The sequence below is a fragment of the Euprymna scolopes genome, chromosome 7 (assembly GCF_053919585.1).
Source record: "Euprymna scolopes isolate OS-2025 chromosome 7, ASM5391958v1, whole genome shotgun sequence".
In the NCBI taxonomy this organism is placed as follows: domain Eukaryota; kingdom Metazoa; phylum Mollusca; class Cephalopoda; order Sepiida; family Sepiolidae; genus Euprymna; species Euprymna scolopes.
The window spans coordinates 100,443,554-100,456,678 of NC_136488.1; the positions used below are offsets into that span (position 1 = coordinate 100,443,554).

Below are 13,125 nucleotides of genomic sequence, written 5' to 3' on the forward strand. Positions count from 1 at the left end.
AATAACAGACAAAATGAGAACAGTTGGATACTCCAAACAATAATCCAAGGTTATTTTCAAGCCCAAAAAACATAGAATCTAAATTGATGATAGAGTTAATACCTCCCCTCTCTACTGCATAGCGTCGGAAGGTGGGGACTGAAAAGACAGTTCCCAAATGGAAGAGCACTCTAGTCTACAAATTGACTGAGCCACCCCGTTGGCATTCTCCGGTAGGGATGCCTCATAGAATTAGCAGTAAACAAACCTTTTTATAAAGAGAGAAGGTAAAGCCTGAGATGGTTGACCTTTTAGCATAGCACAGAACGTTACTTTATCCTGACAGGAAAAAGGCCACCTAACTCAAATGGCCCAGACTCTATTAGACTAATCAGTCTAATTGAAGACATATCGTCGACTTGGTATAAAAAATACAACGACAGGTAAGATAAAGAATTTCATTATTTTTTCTGTGCTTATTTTAAATTAAATAATGTTAAAGTATGACTTTTCTCTTGGGACAAGGAAAGAAAATAGTTGTTTTCTATAAATAAATATTTGATTGGATGCACATTTTCTTTTCTCTGTATCTGAATATACCCCTTCCGAAAAAAAAAAAAAAGTCATATAGCTACTTTGTATTCCTTTTAAATTTAATTTAAAAAATATTTTTTCATTGCTTCTATATAGAGAGTGAGTGAAAGGGTTGAAAAAAAAAAAGATATAAACAAAGTGCATAAAAAGAAGAGAATTTTACGCAACTTTGCACATTCATTCATAGCCTTACGCGCGCATAGAAATAACATTCGCCTGCAATGTTTTTTTTTTTTTTTTTTTTTTTTGCGTCAAGACATCGTATGTATGTCTAGGGCCATAAAACACACTTGAATAAACACGACCGCTATTCATCATAGGTTAGCTCCTATTCACCAAGACGACATAATACAAAAAGAAAACAGAAGCACAACCATAACACCTTGCATGAAATTGATGTAACAGTAATGGCAAATATACCCATTATTATTACTGAGACACCCATTTATTTTAAACTAGCATGACTATCCGGCATTGCCTGGGGCATTGACAACACACTTTTTTTAAAACTTCTCTCTTTATCTCTCCCCCTGTCTATCTATCCCTCTATCCTTCTTCCTTCTCTCTCCTCCTCTATCATGCTACCTCTTCCGCTCCCCAATCAAGAAAGATCCCCCCCTCATCAGAACAGACACTACACTTTGATTTTTAGCTCAAAAGCCAAGAAAGTGAATTTCAGTTCGAGTTTCACACTAAATGTAGATGGAAAAAAAATGTCTCTCTAAATGCCGATCTGACTAATTTTGGCCTCTCAAAAAAATGAATAATACAATGAAAATATGCCCATATTTTATCCAAAGTAATGCTGAAAACGAATATATCAGTTTTGTGGATGTGCCTTGTGTAGCTTCTTGTCTTTAGGTGAACACGCACACAAATAGACAACTGCTTTTTATATAATAGATCCAATGTACATCATGCACATAGTTTGTTTCTTTAATATCAAACGTGGTTCTTATGCAAGAATTCATGCCTTCTTTGGTTTAAGATCATAGCATAATTTACTTATGTGCACACTTCAGAGAGCTTCGTCATATGCTTGAGAACAAAATTCTGCAACATGGTCTTGGGTCAATCTTTCAGCTGTCAGAAGCGTTATACGATTATCAATTCTTATCTTGAGTCATCTCTTGAGTGATCGTCCTCTTTATCTTTTTTTAAAATAAATCTTTGTATCATTTCTTTACATAGTTGGAATTAAATAATGGTAGGAAATTTTATGAGAAATTTCTCCTGTTAAAAATTTATGATTAAACTTCATTACTAAAATAAAAGACTACAAAATGGCCTACGTCAATGAAAGTAACTATATGAATTATAATAAAGTAATATAAATGACCTACATCAATTTTAAGTAGTGTAAATGGACTAATCAATTATAAGATAATATATATGGACTAATCGATTATAAAATAATATATATGGATTAATCGATTATAAAATAACATAAATGGACTAATCGATTATAAAATAATAAAAATGTTCTACATCAATTATAAATGATATATACAGACTGTCTCAATTATAAAGTTATTACAATAGAAAAATGCGAGCATGAAAGTAATATGGTTAAGCTTAAACATGGAAAAGTAAAGGACTAGTTGTTAAAACTGGAAAAGAAAAGGACAAGATACTCTAGTAAAAATTATAATAAATTTATGACTTAAAATATTGCAGCATTAAGAATTGACTATATAATGTTATGAATTGAATTAAAAAAATGTTAATGCTGCAATATTTTAAGTTATGAATTTATTATATTTGTTACTAAAATATCTTGTCCTTTTCTTTTCCAGTTTTAACAACAAGTCCTTTACTTTTCCATGTTTAAGCTTAACCATATCACTTTTCATGCTCGCATTTTTCTATTGTAATCCATGATTTTTCCAGGCTTCTAGTAAATTCACTTGTTCTTTGTTTAATTTCAGTCTTATTTTTTGCCTCCATAAACATAACATACACATATGTAAAAATAACAATGTACGGCACTCGTCTGCTTTCAATAAAATCCCCTTAATTATCTCTCTTTCATTCTGTCTGTTTCACTTGTTACTTCTCTTTTCGCGAGATCGGTGAATTGGTAGCAACAGTAGTCATTGAAACGATGTGGTTGCTATGGAAACCAGTCATAAAAAATATTGCTCATCTCTTTACGTCTTTTTACGATTTTGAACATCAGTAGATTCATCATAAATTTTGTTTTACTGAACGAAAATTGAATTTTTTTTCACAGTATAGCTGAGAAGGTGATCTATAAACTGTAACAATTGTTTGAAATTTGGTTGAAAAATGAGTCAGTGGTGAAGATTAAAACTGCCACTTAACCATATATTCAAACACGGTAGTGTTTGAATGATATAAATGGACTATATCACTCATAAGGTTATATTAAGTGATTATATCAATTATACAAAAGTAATATAAATGGATTACCAAAATTATAAAGCAATATCAATGAACTACCTAATTGATGAAGTAATATAGATGCATGACATAAAATTATAAAATAATGTAGATGGACGCGATCATTTATGAAATAATATAAATGGACTACATCAATTATAAGTAATATAAATGAACTAATCAATAATAATACAAATGGACTACCTAAATTATAAAGTAATATAGATGAACTAAATCAGTTATGAAGTTATATAAATGGACTACATCTGTTATAAAATAATATAAACAGACTGCATCAATTATGGACTACATCGATTATTAAGTAACTTCTCATTTGAAATAAAGGCAGCTTCAATAATAATAGTTTATTTGTGTTTCTAATCAAAGAAAATTGTTTTCTTCCTATAATATAAAAAACAACCCAAAATCTTATATATAAAGTAAAGCCAACAAATGTGTTCAGATGTAAATTTGAATAGTTTTTCTAATACAAAATAATTATTGGTCCCCTGACAAAAGGAGTGTAGACTTGTAAATTCACCCTTGTCTGTTCCTCTGTTTGTCTGTCCAAACTTTTCTTAATAACTACACCTTGGAATTTTTTGAAATTTTGTACAAACATTAAACATGATATGAGTAAAAAAGTAACAGAACAGATTTTCTGGGAAAACTCTGGTTGCCTCCCTAGGAGTGCCTTTCGGAGTAAAATGACTAAAATTGACACTTTTGTGCTTATTAAAAAAAATTGATACCTTGGATTTTTATAAAACTTTCTGAAAAGTTGTAACTAAGTGATTTCTATATAATTTGGTTTGTCTATACTTTGCGATAAGTCTTGGGTGTGATCAGGGGCTCTTTTTAAGTCTAATAAAAACACTCCATTTTTGGGACTATTTTACTATATTTGTCCAAAATTTTCTGTGTATGTCTATTTGGCAGTTTTGCATGGTGCTGAACTCAAATTTAAATATGTTAAGGCCTTGGGGACTTTTGGGGCTAAATGAGGGTGGAGGTAATGACGGACTTATTCATTTCTTTTTTTGTATGGTGCAGAATTCAAATTTACACATGTTATGGCCTAAAACTGCACTGTTTGTTCATTTTCACCAGGATTCGACGTCCCCTGGGGACTTTTAAGGCTAAATGGGGGAGGAGATACTGAGTTTTTTTATGCCACGTTTACTGTACACTCACAGGAGACCATGCATGCTTCGCTTACTTAATTCTGTTTCGCCTTTTATTTGTGGCAAACATTGTCCATATTCTTTAAAAATGTATTTCAAATCAATTTATTTCTATATATTGGAGTAATGAAACACACGATTGATATTTATTTTTGTTTTTCCATTTTAGAAAATAGTAAAAGTCGGGCTTAATGTGGATTATCTTGTGCGTTGCATATTGGGAGCAAGAACAAAAAATACTGCAGATCCTAAGTTGGCACTTTAGATTTTCACCCCTTCAGGCATCAGGTATTGACTTTGATTTCAACCTTACCAATGAGAATACTAAGTGCTGTATGTAGGAGGACGTTGACAACTCCATGCAAAGAACTGTAACAGCCTAACGTTATCATCTCTCATGATGGGGATATAAAAGTGACTGAGGATTACTTGTAAATTTGATATTCCAATGAAACTTTCTCCTTTGGAGGAGGCGAGTTCAATACACCTAGAGTGACTGCTGCATTAGATAAGATAGGCATAAATTGAAGTTTATTTGTACCAAACATAGTTGAATTACAAAAAAGAATTGTGAATTTTAGTAAGATTTTATGAGTGCATTTTTAGGAGTCGCCTTACGATTAAAAAGCATCAAGACAATCTACCCCAGTGGAAATAAAAGGCTCAGTTTGGAATTCACAGAAGGTTACTAACTCCAACAAAGAGCTTCTGAAGAAGAAAGGGGAGTACAATTGCCGGAACATTGTGAAAATGACAACAATGACAACAATCAAGATAAAGAAAACAGTCTCAGGCAAGTAGATAGAGCTCAGTGTAATTCTAATAAAACATAACAAAGCGATGCTTCATAGCAATAAAGCAAGTGAGCAGACTGATCGAGTAAAAATAGTGTCAGCTCAGGTGTTTTTTTCTTTTGAACCATAATAGATTATTTCCCCTAAATTATACTAGCCAACAAAAAACTGAACTCTTCAATTGACAAGTAAAAAGAAACTTGCAACATATAAGCGAAGGAAAAATAACAAGGAAATAAAAGAGGACCAAATAGTTTCTATTGATAGGAACAATGTGCTCATGACTGGAACTTTATTATATGGTATACTTTTATCTGGTGACACCATATTTAATGCAAAAATGTATTTGGCAGTAGATCCTTATCACATGGTAAACGTCTCTCCAACAACACTGTTTTCAATATTGATCTCTATCATGTTCTAACATGCCTTCTGTTGACTTCCATTATACTCATCTTTTATGGATGACAAAACATTCTATAAATGCTCTCGTTCCAATGCGTGTTTGTTGTTTCTCATATCGAGGTTTTACACTTCAAAAAAAAAAAAAGGCTCTTTTATAGTGGGGAAAACTATTTCTGCCATGCGATCCAGGTTCTCTGCTCATCATGCCCACTACAGTATTTGCAAGATTCAAATAATAACATGATCTTTCTGGCTGTGGGCTCGAGCTGGGTAGGCATGCTCCACCTAGCTAAACATTTGTACATGGCTTTCTCGACTTGGACATGTCTTATCATGGGTCATGACTATCATTTGCAGTTCTTTTTACTGGTCACAAAATAGTTCCTAGATAGTATCAAATTAAATTTCATTTACTTCATATCGCTCATGCATTCTGTATAATTTGTTTGTCCTGACAATTCATGTATATTTCCATTGTCTATAAAGGACTATTAATATGAACGCATTCATTAATGACTATGTCTGTCATTATCACCCCTTTTATACATGAGGTTGTACGATGTTGCTCTTATGTATCACAAATATTCTCTGTAAGAAATACATCTATGTGTATTAGAAGAATATCTGTTCCAGTACGGGTAAAATTAATTACCCAAACATAAAAATTTTGCCACATTTTTATGCCCTTTTATGAAGATTAAAATCGAGATATAATGTCACTAAAACTTATATCTAGAATCCTTATTCTAATGTTAATGATTTTGATTCTGGAAAATGTCTAAAATGTAATGCTTAAAGGATCATAAGAAGAAATTGAAATTCAGGGAATCTTGCTTAATCGATCTCTTACGACGATGGATCAAAATTAATACAAATCTGAAATATTTGAATTTTCAAATCGGATAATATGCCCATATGACGCCCTTTAAAACACGGTTAAAACATTCCAAAGCAACTGAAATTTGGGCAATACTTATTAATGTCTAACACCTCTTATTAATCATTTAATAAGAATCAGAAGTACTTAAATGTTAGCAAAGGGTTTCCACTCTCTTTTGCCTGTTTATATACAAGTAAAAAGCAAACATAGCCCGCATTACCTACCCTTACCTTATGTGTTTCAAAATTCATAATAATCGGTTAATTATTTTAAGAGTGAATTCTGTACATACAAATATACAAATATGTACCTAACTTTATATAAAGAGGGATATCCAAATTCAACTATTTTTTTTTTCACTTCATGTCTAAACCATGTGTTATCTAATCTATTCAACATGGTGAAGGGCTTCTAACATGAGCATTGCTATGAAAACATTAAAATGAGAATCAAATATTCAACATTTATAGTGGGTATTAGTTTTTCTTAAAATTATTTTATATACTGCTTTTCAAAACTCAAAGATCACTTAAGTATAAGGGTTAATGAGTTAGTTAGATGGACAGTGAGACAATAACATGATGATTGGAAATGATGGTGGGAATTTGGCAGGATTTAATTATTTACTAGGACAGCTCAACAAAAATTTGTTAACATTGGACTTAAAATCAACTATGTTGCATTCATCTGGGATGCAGCCCTGTGGTATTGTATTCCACAGATGATTAATTCTTAAAAATAAACTTTGTTCATGGAAGTTCTATTTACTTTTTGATACACAGAGGAAGAAAGGAAAATTATTTATTGTGGTTGTAACTAGACAAGTCTTTATTGCGAATGTTTTGCAGAGGATCCATAGATTGGGGCTCAGTCGAGCATCTGCCATATTGGTTTTGTACTCTATCAAAGCAGGAAAGGGTACACTTAGTGACACCTCCTCAGATGTGACGAGGGTACTCCATCTTAGGACGTATTTAACTCTTACATCTAGAGGATTGTGTAAGGAGTTAGATGCTTTCTAAGTTAGTGTTAGTTGCATTTACATTTCTGTGTAGCAGTTTTATAACCATTGTGGCAGACTTGATGAGAAAGAACTTGAACTGAGCATGGTCTAGTGGTTAATGAAACGAACTGATGACCTAGGTGTTTCAAGTTCGAATCCAGTTCGTTCTACAAAAACCGGTTTCACTTACGATATTGGCAACCTTCTTGTGGCCCCTCCCCTAAGTATCCAATGTCTTTCTAGAAAGAATTCTGACTAGAAAAATATCGGGGAAACCAAATAACAACAATAGAATCTTCCGATTCATATGATGGTGATTATGATGATGATGATGATGATGACTGCAATGAAATGGTTTATCTTTGCCTCACGTGCAGAACCTAGATGTGAGAAAGAACGCACTTTGGAATAAAATTATTTAGGTGTGTTAACCATGTGTGACCAACGTGCTCTTCCATCCATAAAGATAAGTCTAATAGAAGATGTCAGTGACGTTTTAGCACTTGAAAGGTTAAGACCAATAAGCAATAGAGATCAATATTGAAATTGGTGTTGTTATATAAAAGTATGCCACATAACAATGTTCCAGAGGCGAACACATTATTCTTGAGTTCAGTATTGAAAATGGTGTTGTTAAAGAAAAGTCTACTACTTGTGTTTAGTAAATACGTTGTGGCATTGAGTAACGTGTTAGCCAAGGAAAATATGCCACGTAACAAAGGTCCAGTGGTGAGCACATCGTTTCTATCAACAAAAACCATCTTTCTCTTGTTTTTTGTTTTTTTAATTTTTTTAAATTCCTCGACGCATGCATATGGCTCAAGGACTTTCCGATACTTTTTTTTTTTGTAAGTGCGAAATAATATTTATTTACGCTCCTGGAAAAAAATAACTTTACGTTTTCGCAATTAACTTTCCGCAAAAAAACTTGGAGAGTTGTTCTCATTAACATTGATGGATAATTCAATCGTTGGAATTATTTTTAGGTCTCAATCGGCTAAAAATATTTCCATATTCTCATACATTTAAAATTGTCTTCCTTATGCTACAGGTAACAAAAAGCTGATTAAGTTCTTGTAGCCATACCTGTTAAAAATAGATTCCGATTCTAGAATACATTTAAATTAAAAGTTCATTGTTTCCGAACTCATTTAACATAAGTGATGTTTTCAAGGCAAATAGTAATTTCATAAAATGCACTAAAAGCGTAAGTGTTTGGTTTTGGGTTTGTTTTTTTCTTTTTGTTTTTTTTTTTGTTTTTTTTTTACAAAACAACATGAAATATTGTCACCCATAGAAATTCCGTGGTGTATCTCTTATGATATATAATCTCTATTTATACTGTTATGACCACGCAGACTGGTAATAATCAAGATAAATACATTGGTATAATTAAAAAAAAAATGTGTCCGCAAAAATATGTTATAGAAGTACACGTCATGATTCTGTGGCCATAACTGCTACGAATCACTTCCCAATAACATGCTAAATATAGCTGTATTCATAGTCTTTGAGTAAGTTCATTATTCAAGAAATAGGCATATCAGCTTACCTTATAACAAATAAGAATGTGTATATGTTTCTGTATTTCTTATGTACATAAACTAATTAAATGATCGTTATTAATTTGGAAACATGGCTGCTAGATACTTGGGGTCATAATGTGGCTGTATTTAGTTTAATTGGATTTTATGCAAAATGCGGAAAAAAGAATGGAATCCGCTTGTGAAAATTGGGATACCTCAGATTTTGGTGAAATTTTAACAAGTATTAGACATCAATCAATAAATATTTCCCAAATTTCAGTTTCTTTGGAATATTTTAAAGGGCTGTCGGAGAGGGGAATAATTTGAACACAACCTCCCATTTAAAAATTCAAATATTTCAAATTTGCATTAAATTTAGTTTATAACCATTAGACACTAATTAAGCAAGATTCCTTGAATTTCAATTCCTTCTTAAGCCTTTATGAGCTCAAGCCTTAAATTTTCGCCATTTTCTAGAAATAAAACCATTTAAAGAGTTTTGATAAAAATTGGAATAAAGATTATAGTCATAAGATTTAGTATCATTATATCATGATTTTAATTTTTGTAATGAACATAAAGGGAATTAATTTTACCTGTCCCAGAACAGGTATTATCATAGTGTTTATATAATACTAAAACCCTAATAATCTTGCTTGTTTGCATACATTAAATGTCTTAGATGGTAGAAAGAAAGGTGAATAAGATGAGAAGAAGTGAGAAGAGGTGAATAAGGAATGTGAAATCATACTAGCATTAACAATAGAAAAGGACAGTAAAAGGATGATGTAAATAAATAAAAGACGTGAATAAAGAAGAAAAGAAAAAAAATGACTTCTTGCAAAACATTATAAAATGATAATATAGAGTTCAGGGCTGGAAGCAGGAGTCCACAGAGGTTCTCTTTCATTACCGGAAATGCCATGTACGCTTACTAGTATATACTAACTGTGAACTAAACTCATGAATATATATTTCTATTTTGATGAGATAAATGATGATTTTTTTTCAAATATCTACTATTTCATGGGCAAGTTTTTTCTTTCCTTCTATTATTTTTTAAAATACTTTTTTATAATCCAAACAAGGCATATTGCTACTGAAGCATAAGAGGCTACTGTGATAGGGGCCAGATTTATAGGGTATCATCCACTGTGTGGACTTGGACAGCCAGATATTTGTTCACGTTACATTTCAATTTCTGCATGTTGATACAATCTAGAAAGAGTGAATTCCAAAAGTGAGTACTCCGATGAAAGAAACTATTAAAGCAGAAAGTTTTACGGCATTTGGAGACATCTATAGTAAAATGGTGGGATTTTGTTACTACTCGGATATGTTAGGGGGTGTACACGTGTACTAAGTTCATTGGAGCACACTCCTTGGCAGTAATTGCAAAACAAGCACAGGAATTCCACATTGCAGCGATACACCAGTTACCTGTTAGGTTAGAGATTCTTTTTTTCACTTTGTCCAAGAGAGAGATGCTAGTGGTTGGTGCACCAGTCCAGATATGGCAGCAATACTCCATGCATGGGCAAAGAATGACTTTATAGAGATATAGATATTAGAATAGAAAATATTCTATTATCGACAGACCTCTACAACTGCTCGTCAGGTTGGCTGGGAGGTTTTACGTTGAGGAGGATACAAGTTGATCAGAGCACATTCTATCACAGTATTTGTAAAAGAAATGCAGGCCTGCTATTTCATAGCAATGTATAATAGCACCAGTGCAAGCACTAAGGGCTCATGTATAGGGTTTACAATATAGGAGCTCTTAATAGGAGACTACATTTTGTAAGTAAGCCAATATGTTCATTTCCTTTAATCATCAAAGAATCAAAGAATTATCCCTCCAAAAATTTTAACCAGTTCGTTTGAAATAATGGTTAGAGTGTTTGCTAACAGGCTATGAGGTCGGGGTTAAATCCTCAATCAAGTTATACTCAGAAAATGGTATTTGATGCTTTCTTGATAAAAATTCATCATTATCTTATGACGATCAAGGGTAAGTGGAGCAATCCAGGAAAAGAAGTTGTGTCCTCTGATACATCTCGGTATAGTAGCTAATGAAAAGAAAGTCTTTGGGTCGCTCTCAATTACAAGAGATCCAGATATTCAATAAATTATAATATTTTATAAGAAATACAAAATTTCAAATTTAACATGATGGCGATTTTAAATAGAATCGATGGTTGGCGGAATTCAAATATGGACTACATTAACATGTATGCGCAGCAAGAGAGAGAGAGAAAAAGAAAGAAAGAGAGAGAGAGAGAGGGGGGGCTTACAGAGAGAGAAGGGAAAAGAAAACAGTAAAGCTAAGACATGTCGTTTACTGCTACTTAACTCTTATTCGTTCTCTGTGATATTCTTTAGGAGATGACGTTGCTTGGAAACAGAAAGACAGATAGATAATTGAAAAAGAAAAGATCGAAACTAACAAACGGTTAAAGTACGACAGACAGAGGCTGGTAGTTACGAACATATTACTATACATTTTATATATATGTTCATATATATATGTTAGCATTTTCTACTTTGTAGCCTATCACACATTTACAAATAAATACGGGTTACTTAGTAAAAATCAAACCTAATATCAATAATAATTGTTTGCTATGAGCAGTGCTTGTGCTAAAGCCCCCAACTCCAATTTATGAGATGAGGCCGTACTTTGCAGATTACTTTCTGTAAACAAACCAATATGCTACATTTTTTTAATTCACCAAAAATCATAGATTTATCTAATTTTAATTAAAATATAAGGAATAGACGTGTTCAAATTTAACATTATTTCAAAAGTAAGAAAATTTATGGAATTTAGTTTTAGGCCAAATTAATGCAGATGTGCAGTAAGCTTCTTTTTTTATTGCACGTTTTTGTCATTACTGTTTAAAACGACTATTTTTCTGACAATACGAAGAAAAACTAAAACGATCCTGAGATAGATGTTGAAATTATTCCTTCTTGTGAATCTCTGCTTGGAGTCCATCCAAGTTGCATAAGAGAAGACAATATATGCTCTAGATAACATATCTGATCATCGGTTTAACGTCTGTTTTACATGTTGACATATGTTAGACAGCTTTTAGAAATTAATTTCCAAATTGACCAACTTTGGCCAGGTATTTATTCATTTTTTATTTCAAATTCATACTTATCACTAGGGCTATGACAACATCATATTCTTTTCATTGTTTCGACTCTCGAGTGCGTATCCCTTGATACCTTATATGCTTTTATATAGAGTGATGTGGTTCTCGATTGACTAACTGTGTCTAACTCTGTCGGATATATACTCGAGAGTCAAAACAATGAAAAGAATATGCTGCTGTCATAGCCCTAATTATCACTTACTCTCCTATTTCCTTTGACATTTCCTTGATAACTGACCCAATCTTAACTGTTCTACATCTTCTAACCTAAGGACTGTTATCCATATTTTTAAAACCAGCAAAGTTTCCTGTCTACATAATCTCTCTATACTATTCAGGTTTAATCTTCCACTAAGATCAACAGATCTAAACCTGTCTTTAAGAATCACATCAAATGCCTATTGTATCATTTTTATAAAACTTCTCTCCATGCAACCCATGTCTTCAACTCTCATGGGCTTGTTTTCACTTCCATGCCTCATCACACTAAATATGTTGCTTAATAGACTCTTGCCTTGGTCGACAATGGTAACGTTCTGCTGGTAAATAAGGACAGAAGTGCCCTGAACTTCATCTATCCCTAACTCTTGCAATAATACTAGCATTAGCTTCGTGTGCTCCAATATATATGTTATATGTGCGATATAATATGAACTGTAAATTCATATTAATTGGCTTAATTCTGTTGTTGACATTGACTTTCTCAATTCTTTCTAGTATTTTACAGGAAAGACCACATAAAAATGGTACTATGGAACTAACTGGATTTGAACCTAACACGCCCAGATCATCAATTCACATCACTATCCACTTTACTACAACCATCTCCTTATCAGTCCAAAGATAGACATTGACACCAGAAATTGTTTAATAACAACGAGAGTAGAAAGTGGACCTTACGTTTATTTTCGTCAGACTTGTAATTCTAGATTCCCTTATTTTGTCTTTCAGTCCTCACATTCCATGAGTGATGTTTTTGACAAAAGTAAAAAAGTATGTTTTGAGGAAGAATATATTCATTTAAGACTTACTGTCGGCTAGTTTTTAACCTTGAAGTAATATTTTGAGCTTAATACATAAAGTGGCTTCATGCTTTGTCTGGAGCAGTTTTCATAAATATAAAAAAATAATAAATTTAATGCCAACGTAGATTCCATGAACAAAGCTTCTTTCTTAGAACTGTACGCCTGTGGAAC

General features: G+C 32.5%; 1 long non-coding RNA gene across 1 annotated transcript in view; it reads left to right on the forward strand.

The window, feature by feature from the left end:
- The window catches only part of LOC145279863 (uncharacterized), a 56,521-nt gene extending 43,607 nt beyond the window's left edge, over window positions 1-12,914 (forward strand). Inside the window, exon 3 of the long non-coding RNA XR_013868475.1 lies at window positions 12,647-12,914. This is a non-coding gene — a long non-coding RNA (uncharacterized LOC145279863). The remainder of the gene's footprint in view (window positions 1-12,646) is intronic.
- Window positions 12,915-13,125: the final 211 nt, after the last annotated feature.